This window comes from Sinocyclocheilus anshuiensis, unplaced genomic scaffold, assembly GCF_001515605.1.
Source record: "Sinocyclocheilus anshuiensis isolate Anshui unplaced genomic scaffold, SAMN03320099.WGS_v1.1 scaffold1089, whole genome shotgun sequence".
Lineage (NCBI taxonomy): Eukaryota > Metazoa > Chordata > Actinopteri > Cypriniformes > Cyprinidae > Sinocyclocheilus > Sinocyclocheilus anshuiensis.
The window spans coordinates 1,945,495-1,955,743 of NW_015555709.1; the positions used below are offsets into that span (position 1 = coordinate 1,945,495).

Genomic DNA, 10,249 nt, shown 5'->3' on the forward strand with positions numbered 1-10,249 from the left:
TTATGTAAAATAATATCTATTTATTTCGAAAGCATGAAAGTATCAGCGTCACTGTTCTGTAATGCAACTGTGTAGAGGTATTTTTGAGTTGAAAAGGTATTAAAAATAGCAAAAATATATATATATATGTGCTGTCAAATGATTAATCGCATCCAAAATAAAAGTTTTTGTTTACATAATACATGTGTGTGTACTGTGTACAGTATATTTATTATGTATATATAAATACACAGACATACAGTATATATGCATATGCATATAAATTATATAAATAGAATATATACATAAAAATAAAATAATAAAACAAAGAATACAAATATCAATAATAAAATATAAATAAAAACAAAAACACCAATAGCACTTTTATGAGAAATACTTCCTGAAGTGAAAAATCCATGTGTGGTGAGGGAGTATAAGAAAGTATCTTTGATATTTATGTGATATGAGATCAATAGTAGTGTGTTTGTTTTTATAAAAACAAATGCATCCTCCATCTTCATAACATAATCATGAACTAGCTCAAGCTAGCTTGTTTTAACTTTTTTTTTTTTTTTTTACTTCAGCAATATGATATATTTCTGAGTGAAACAGGATATTCAATAAGAAAAGATACATACCAGAATGTAGTCAGACCAAGTTTGCAAAAACAAGCCTAAACAGCTATTTGGCTATTGGTTAGGCTAACATAATCTAAAAAGCTGCATGGCCTAAATGACGTAACCAAAGGAAGAAACATCCAGTAAGAAACTAAATAAGGTTAGTTTCCATTTCACGAAATCAAAGTTACTTGAAAACAGCATGACAGAATGGAAGCGCTACAGTCAAAGTATTTTGCATTTGTCATTTTCCACCTATTGTTAAAGGCCCTTGAATCTAATCAGACTGGCTGGGTCTGTTTGATTTGGATCACATAGGTATTCGCTTACTTGCAAATAAGGCAATTCCCCTCTAAGTTCACTGTAACCTTAGGAGATCAATGATTTAGTTATTGGCAAACTACCTAGATTCCCCTTGGGCTAACCTAGTCCAATGAAATGAAGCATTAATATCAAAAAGTGATATTTTATTGATATTTTTTTCAACACACCACCCCATAGGCTTTTGAGTCACCTTATGAATCTCATTTTCTACTTATAAATAAGAGATGAAAATGAATTAGAAACCAGTTGCAGATTCAAATTCAAATTTCAAGAAAATCTGTGGGCCAGAAATTGACATAAATGATAGCGGCATGTTTATTTCGCTTTTTTTGTTAATTATGCATGCAGTGTTGACAGAACATCTCAAAAACGGCATCATCTGATTATGGTGCAGTTAGATCACATTTAAAAGTCATAAAATCATATGAAATCCTTTTCTTCACATCTACAACAGCATGGAAATTAGAAATATAGGCCTACTCAAACTGACTGGATGTCAAAAGTAGCCGGATGTGAATCTTGTAATGTTACATTAATGTTTGTTAACAGTTTTATAGCCTTTTGCACGATTAGATTTAAGTAATCTCACAACGGACTATAAACAGGAAGTTTACACCTTTATAGCAGGACGTCTTGTTTGCAGTTGACAGACACACACTGGCAGGGCCGCTGGCTGATCCTTAGCAATCCTTGCATGTGGCATTTAGGAAAGAAATGACGGTGAGTTATTCTTATTCTTTATACCTTGCTTGTGGCCAGTTGAGTAGCATTTTGTTACATAATGTTTGGAAGAATTGATTAATTTAGTTTGCATCTACCTATGAGCATAGCTAACAACATTGCCTAGATTGGCAGTGTTGTTATTTGAAATTTGATGTTAAATGCTGTTGGATCACTTGGATGTTGATTCATAATAAAGTTATGGGGTGACAGATGCTGTAAATCACTTTTAGATGGCTAAAAATTCAATGCACAAACTCATAGAAAATATATGTTTTAAAATGCTTTTAACTGTAAACTGGAAAATTTAACTATTTAGATTTTGAAAATTGTCGACAATGTCACTGTTCTCTAATGAGGTATTTTTAGGTATGTATTAAAAAAAAGATTTATTGCAAAATGTATTATTTTAATATAGTGTATGTAAATGACTTTTATGAGAAGCACTTCCTGAAGTGAAAGATCATGTGTGGTGAGGGGAGTATCTACTGAAAGTTTCTACTAGGGCTGCACAATTAATCGAATGCGATTGTCATGCGCATTTTGTTAAAAAAGCCGATTCTGTAATCAACAGGAAATCATCGTCACGTGCTTTCAGATGGAGCAGAATTTACTAGAATCGCGATCTCGATTCCATTTCGATTTATCGTGCAGCCCTAGTTTCTACATGTTTTTATCTGAATATATATTTGTTTTTGAATGTCCATTATGAAATAGCAGTGTTGTTGAAGATATCTTTGACCGTTATGTGTCATGAAATCAGTAGTAACGTGTTTTGTAATGGTCTCACCCATCTTGAACAATCATCAACAGTTTATTTGTGGTAGTGTTACTGGCTTCTATGACACATCGACAAATTAGCAGTCTGTGGTAAAACATATATATTTAATCCCACGCCTATACAGTTAGTATGACCTTGTATAAAATGAGAAAGAAGATAATGAATATTGCACCGTAGGTGTAATATATTATTGATGAGATTAATTTTCAACAAGAAAAAATCAGGTGGAAATGTCACTGCAATTATAGAACGACCCCATTGTGTTTTTAACATAAATACTGCATATTTTACTTATTATCTTAGTGTGTACTGTATGTGAGTTATGTTACAGAGAAAATAAGAAAAATAGATATTAATATGTGATTGTTGTAAATCAAACACAATACTTTTGCAGCTATCAAAAAACTGGGGAAAGCCATGTTTTATATATGGTAGCCTAAATCGTAGCATACTGAGGTTACAGAACTGAAATGTTCAAGGTGGTGTTGTTTTTGGTTGGATAAAGATTTGATCTGGTAACTTGATTTTGTTGGTTCAAATCCATCCATTTTGTTCTTTTTAGTTTTGAAAATTAAACTTAAATTGAATAATTCAGCATTTTGTACCATAGAAAAGACTTTGTGAGAACCAAAAAAAGTCTTATTTTAACATGTCAATAGCCAGTTATTATTTGACACCAATCAATTATTATTAAGAGCAATCTTCTTTTCTCTTGGGATCAGTTTGCCGTTACCAGAAGTGATGACTTTCGATTCAGTGTGTGAGAGTGTTATTAGCTCAGTAATCTGACCGATTGATAACGCATGAGTTTGATGCAGGCCAATTCGCAAATCGGTTCTATTGATTCATTAACAACAACCACTTTAAAGAACAGTTAGCTTGTGAATCTGACAGTCATTAGCTCTGCGGTGTCAGAAAGCTTGTAGAAATCCAAATGATAGCTTCGGTATGTGGTGTGTCTTCGTATGAGATCTAATGCAGGTCTTGTTTTGTAACTGTCCTTGTTTTTTATTTTATTTTTTTCAGTTCAAGAGCATGCATTTCTACTATATTTTTTATATCTTTTTATAGATATTAAAATGTGTCTGTCTTAAAAGTCAGTCTTTTTTATATAGAGGATATGTTTCTATTTCTAAGGAGACCGAGACAGATGTTAAGGGAAGCCCCTGGGAATGAGACATCAACAATATGCTGCCTGAAACACAAAGGGCTTTGCTTGTTTTAAAGGATTACAAACTACTGCCTCATGTTAACTGTATTTTATGTGGCTGTAACAATGCCATGAATCTAATGTTGAGCTCATTTTGTAAAAATTGCATCTCTTGAAGCCGTGTCACAGTAGCTTGCTATTATGACTCATTGGTGTTCACACTTTGACTGTTGAGTTCCTGTGCTGTTGATAGTTTTCGTTCACACTCGACTGCTGTATCCAGCATTATCAGGTGGTGGATCAATATCTGCACTCTGGTTTGTAATCTGTGCATGGAGAACAGTCATATATATATTGTATATATATATATATATATATATATTAAGGAGCATTAGCACTTATAGTGATTTCTAGCGAGAAAGCCAGAAGTTGTATTGCACTATGTACTCTAATGTCTTGAGTATATAAGGTTATTTTGTCATTCAGCATCAGAGTTCAGGAAAGCTGTAACAGTTGAGTGCATTAAAGGGCTGGCCACACTACACTTTTCAGTCCATTGACTTCCATTCATACACATGTGAATGTGGGAGACAGGAAACACAAGCTCATGCAACATTTTTTTGCTGCATTCTTAGTTCAAGTTTGGTGAACTTTGACCTGCAAATTCATATCACATGAAGACGTTTGACCAGTAGAAGTTTTGCATGATGTCTAAGCTGAATTCAAAGAAAGTCAGCTTTGAATCTTAAAAATTGCTGCATTGCTGTAAAGTGGAGTAGATATTAAATCATGTTTTTTAAAAAGATGCCACAGAGTTTGTTGTCATATTACAATTTTTGCAGAGTATGTAGAAATTTTGCATGCTCAAAGTCTAATGTGACTGGGACTTATGTGTCCAACATTACACACATCATTTGTTTGGTTAATTAAAGACTAAGTCCGTTTTTAACCAGCTTTGTATTGTTACAGTGTGGGTAGTGTAAGCAAAAATGTGTATTCTTTTTCTTGTTTATTTGACAGCTAAACTCTACGAAATGACGTAAAATGCATTGTCTGGTGGACTTTGGACTGCCCCAAAACTACAAATCATACTTTGTTTCCCAACTCACAGATAGTCTGATTGAGCCCAGTTCATTTTGGTTATAGAAGTTTTCCTACCTTTTTATTTTTTTATTTTTTCTCTGTAGTCATATAGCACTGAAAAAAAAACAACAACAAAAAACGCATAGATAGCGGTACTCTCAAACACTGATGCGGAAGAGAAGAAATGGCTGAATAAAGTTGGTAATTTTGTTTTCATTGTGCACAAAAAGCATTCTCGTAGCTTTATAAAATTACAGTTGAACCACAGATGTCACATGGACTAATTTAACGATGTCCTTACTGCCTTTTTGGGTTTTGAACGTGGTAGTTACATTGCTGTCTATGCAGGGTCAGAAAGCTCTCGGATTTCATCAAAAATATCTTAATTTGTTTTCTGAAGATAACCAAAGGTCTTGTTTGGAATGACATGAGGATGAGTAATTAATGACAGAATTCTCATTTTTGTGTGAGCTTTCCCTTTAAAACCCCATCTTGTCAGCTTTGAATAATTGTGATACACCTACAGTAATATTATTTATTTATTTAATTTTTAGAGTTGGTGATTTGAGGCAAAAAAAAAAAACAGCAAAAAATGAGCAAAGTCTCTTTATGCAAATGAACAGTGATGCAGGAATAGGTGCAAAGACTCGCATGTAGTATGCATACTGTGCACAACATGCCCATTTTATAGCAGAGCGCTCAACTCAACCTATTTAAAGTAGTTAAAGTGATTCATGATTTGACTGGATTTTTAAATACAAATTTGAATTGAAAATGCAAAATAGCCCTTACTGTTTTCAAGAATATGGTGCCACTCGGAGGAGATTGGAAGACAACAATATTGCATTGGCTTTTTTTGAAATGCTGGTCATCGAATAATGCCTGCGATCACAGTAGATATTTTTAAAGAATAAGAGGCATTATACTGCTAATACTAAGCTAGTATTCCATTCTGAACATATAGCTTCTGTTAGGGTTAAATTCTAGACCTACCAAATCTTTCTGTAGGCCTGTTTTGATCGACTATGACCCTACAGTTGTTAATAGTTGTTGAAGGGAATGGTTTGAGCTGTTTCACTATTCTCATTTTAAAGTGGTTTTATGTGAATAGCTTTGAGTTTGGGCATATCATGCTGATGAAGGAAGAGGTTTGACATCTGTGAAATGAACAGCTCCTGGCTCTCACTGACAACTTGTTCCTCATTAAAGGAACAGAGATACAGTTCAAAACTTTGTGAAATTTGGATGATGAGGATATTTCACAGTTCAAAAAGGAAGACCAGTTACAGAATTCTGTGGTTACGGACTGAATGCTAAAGGTACAGTACCTACCAATGCTAGTACAAACCCACTTAATAGTGAATAAACCGCATTCAAGGTCATGTAGAATATCAGATATATAAACCCCACTTACCATAAATAAAATGAAATAATAAAAAAAGCATCTCACTTATGCAACGTCACATAATCAAGCATCATTCACAACATAATTGCATAGTGACGGTGTTTAATTTTTTAAAAAGTTTCTGCTATTATATAAAAAACCTTCTACATATTTAATAATTTTGTAAATATTCTAATACAGCTGTGGCTAATCTAGAATCTAGGAGGCTGTGCTGCATGTCTGAGAAATTCAAAACCATTTTGCAGAGAGACTTTAGATTTGTAGTTTGAACTTCCCAATTACACATATCCTCAGGCAGTTAACTTGGGCAGTTTTGGTCAAACTTTCTGAAGGGGGAAAGGGGGAAAAAAAGCCTCTGCACTATAAGGTTTGCAGATCATTAAGAATGAAAAGCACAATTACTGCATCCAGTTGAGGGCGTCTCTGGAGTTTAGAATGCCAGAGCATGTGTCAGGCTTTCACAGGCTAAATTGTAACTATACGCACTGCTTAATAAGAGCATTATCTGTAGTTTGGTAATAAGATCAGTCACGCAGGCCCACCTCTACTTTTTACACTGACTTTGGAGTCTGTTATTAAACCACCTTTCCTAGTGGGAAAGTTGTTGAAACCAATTTAAATATACACAAAGGGAGAACATTTTAGAATATCTTCAGGTAAATGCCTGAGACCACAGTGTTTTTTAAGGAAAATTTATTACAAACGCATTAAAATATAGTGAAAACCAATAGGCCTATGTTTATATCAAATGTATAGCATTTTTAAAAATTGTAAAACATTAAAACAATGCTTTAAAAACATTCAGACCTTGTATAAAATAAATAAGAAACACCATGGCTCATGTAATATTTAGTTTAGCTTTCTGAGGACCAAGATCAACATTTTGCTCTTCATGTCAGGACAGCTTATTTCATAAAGTATCTTTAAATAAAGCAGCTAGCAATGAAGGGACAATGTACCTGTGTTTCTATGGTTACCTCATCATGATCACGCACCTATTCACTTGTCATTTCCTTTGTGATTATGTGATTATTATGTGAAGTTGTTAGATGTGAACATGACATAGCCTCCGCAAAAAAAAGAGGTGGGTTTTTCACACCACTGCTTGTGATCTCTCTACACCTTTCACATGTGTCGGAAGGATTAACTGCAAACTTTTCTTTCTGATGGTCGTAAGTTTGACGCTCTGCTAGTATGGTGCTCTAATGACGGGTCTGGCGGGTTTGGGGAGTTTTAGTTGGTCTTGAGAGCTGAGGAACTTAGAGCCCTGTGTTTGAAATGCTTTAGAGCAGTGGTTCCCAATCCTGGTCCTGGAGAACCCCCAACAATGCACATCTTAGATGTCTCCCTATTCAAACACACATGATTCAACTCATCAGCTCATTAGTGAAGACTCCCAAGACCTCAAACGTGTGTGTCAGATAAGAGAGACACCAAAAACATGCAGTGTTGGGGGTTCTCCAGGACCAGGATTGGGAACCACTGCTTTAGAGGATGTGAGTGTGTCAGAGGATGCTTAATGAAGTATTTCTCAAAGGAAGTCCACCCTCATCGGTGTCCCTCTTACCCGCACGTCTCACTCCTGCAATGACAGGTACAGAAACCTCCATTAATTTCATCTTTCATGCCAGTCTCTTTTATTTTAGTCTCTGGCACCCACCTTGTATCTTAGAATAACACTTCACCACCTTGATCAAGCCCACTGGGTATGAGCCACAATCTTGTGTTAGGCATCTGATGTAATAATAATAATGCGCTACTTTTCTTTAGTTGTTCATGTATTCATTTGGCTAATAGAAAATGTGTGATATCAAGTTTTACATTTTACACCTCTCAAGCTAAAGATTGTAACTTCAAAAAGGTTAACAACAAAGGTCTGTAAAAGCATTGCCATGTCATGCATGTTGACTCTTCACACATTATCCTTCACCACACAACTATTATCAACTAACTAGAGATTAAAAAAAGACATACAACAAAAACTACTTATGTGTGTGCGTGTGTATACATATTTCTGTCATGACAACTCTCGGAGGGATTGGCATGATAGTGTACATGTCAATGTTAATGTATTTGGTCTTGGAGGAATAGATCTGCTACGCTGCTGCTGCTGCTGCGGCAGAGCAAGTACAGAGACTTGCTACCGCCAATACATCCACAACATGCTGCTGTGAGCATGTAAGAAATGCTGCTGCAAATATAACATACATGAAATAACCTCCATATAGCATACGTGAATCACCTCGTAGCAGATCTATACAGGTGGAGCTGGGGAAGGTGAAGGGTTTATGAAGCAAGCTGCAACTGCTACAGCTAGCACTAGTCATATATTGGAATGTTGAGCAGCGAGCTCATTGGCTACTGATACAGAAGAGAACCAATCAGCTGTGCCATGTGATAATGATGTCATTAGGTCAGATTGAGTTAGACCTATCGGACTGCGCCATCTAGAGTTTCATGCCAGAACTCTGTATTTATACATATTTATAAATAGATTTCAAAATATATAAAAAATGGCAACAATATTTGCTAAAATATGTTTCATAGTCCATTACTGTAAATACATTTTTGTAAAAAAAAATATATATATAAATCCACAAACACGTATGAACATATAACAATTTGAATAGTAATCAGCAAGTAAATTCAGCAAGTAAATCAGCAAGTAAATCACTTTACAGTTCCAAAAAACAAGTAAATAAAATAAAATACAATGAATAAAATGAAAAAGAAATAAAGCATAATTTAGGTTGCTTTAAAATTGAAAATGTTCTTGCCCCTGAAATGTTATATTATTATTTTATATTTATTATTGTTGTTATTATTTATTTTTTATAATTATACATTTATATATATATATATATATATATAACTATATAAATGTATAATTTATATAATTTATTTTGAGCTTCACTATTTACAAATATTTAATATATATTTAAAAAATGCTCCAGTAAGATAATAATGTCTTTCAAGTCTTTCAAAAGGACTTTAACAAAGTCTCTGAATGCTTAAACAAATCATTTACTCCATGAATTGATAATGCATGAAAATGATTGAAAGAACACCCATCCCTAGTACGCCTTCAATACATCCTTGCTCTCTGAAAAATTAATGCGTTCTGAGTCATAAATCTATAAATCTGTAAAGTTTTCCATAACCTCGCTCTCACCCAAACATTGAGAATATATAGACTTGCTGTCATCGTCGCGAAAGCGCTTGTGATTGACAACCCACCCTATTACCAAACACTGCCTGCAGGAAGTGTCAGTCTTTAAGCTATACTCGCTGTTAGCAGGCAGGTCTCTGAGAGCACTAACAAAAACAATTCTTGAATGATGGCTTTCTGTGACCGTAGTATGCTCTGAATAATAGAGCATTTTATAAGGAAATATAATGTGGTAATTATATAACTATTCTGCATTCCTGAATTTCCTGCATTTTACAGTCTTTAATTATGGCCAATGCCTTACTATTCGTTCAGTATTGAACTGAAGTGAACAAGTGGAATGTCTGATTCTCTCTTAACTGACTCACATGAGTTAAGGCTTCAAATGTATGTGTTTGGAATGGAATACTACTATACTTCATACTTGTTTTGAATTGTAAAGCGGTTAAGATTTAGCTGGTAAATAGTTAGTTAACTCCTGCATTTCCACATGCGAAACCCTCCAAAACACTGACATCTAATATAATGTTACTGTATTTCAAACCCATAAGGCTTTAGTTAATCCTCAAAGCACAATTTAAGATTTTTTGAAAGTCAAGGTAACCAAAACTTCCAAAAAGTTCACTAAAGCATCGTAAAACAAATTCATATGAACCAGGCGGTTTAATCCAAGTCTTGTGAATACAATCTCTTTATCTCTTAAAAGATACCCTGCGGCCTCATATGAGGACATTATATTTTTGTGAATTTCTCTGAGACTATACATGCCACAGTTTTATATACATGGATGTCCTGTACAGAGCACATTCAGGGCATTTCAGAGATACTAAATGTTTGGATGTTTCACCATGCCCACTGCCTCTCCTTGGTCTTCAGAAATGTCTGAAATTAATTTAGTGACACTCTTATGGAAATATGATAATATTTTGTAATTATCATTTAAATCTGACTAATTTTTTAATTGTTTGTCATAAATCAACATCTCAGGAAAATGTTATGGGGTTTCAAATCAAAATATGAC

General features: G+C 34.2%; 1 long non-coding RNA gene across 3 annotated transcripts in view; it reads left to right on the forward strand.

Annotated features, from left to right (window-relative positions):
- The first annotated feature begins 1,561 nt into the window (after positions 1–1,561).
- The window catches only part of LOC107671904 (uncharacterized), a 48,114-nt gene continuing 39,426 nt past the window's right edge, over positions 1,562–10,249 (forward strand). For all 3 annotated transcript variants that reach the window (XR_001632274.1, XR_001632272.1, XR_001632273.1), the window contains exon 1: positions 1,562–1,640. This is a non-coding gene — a long non-coding RNA (uncharacterized LOC107671904). The remainder of the gene's footprint in view (positions 1,641–10,249) is intronic.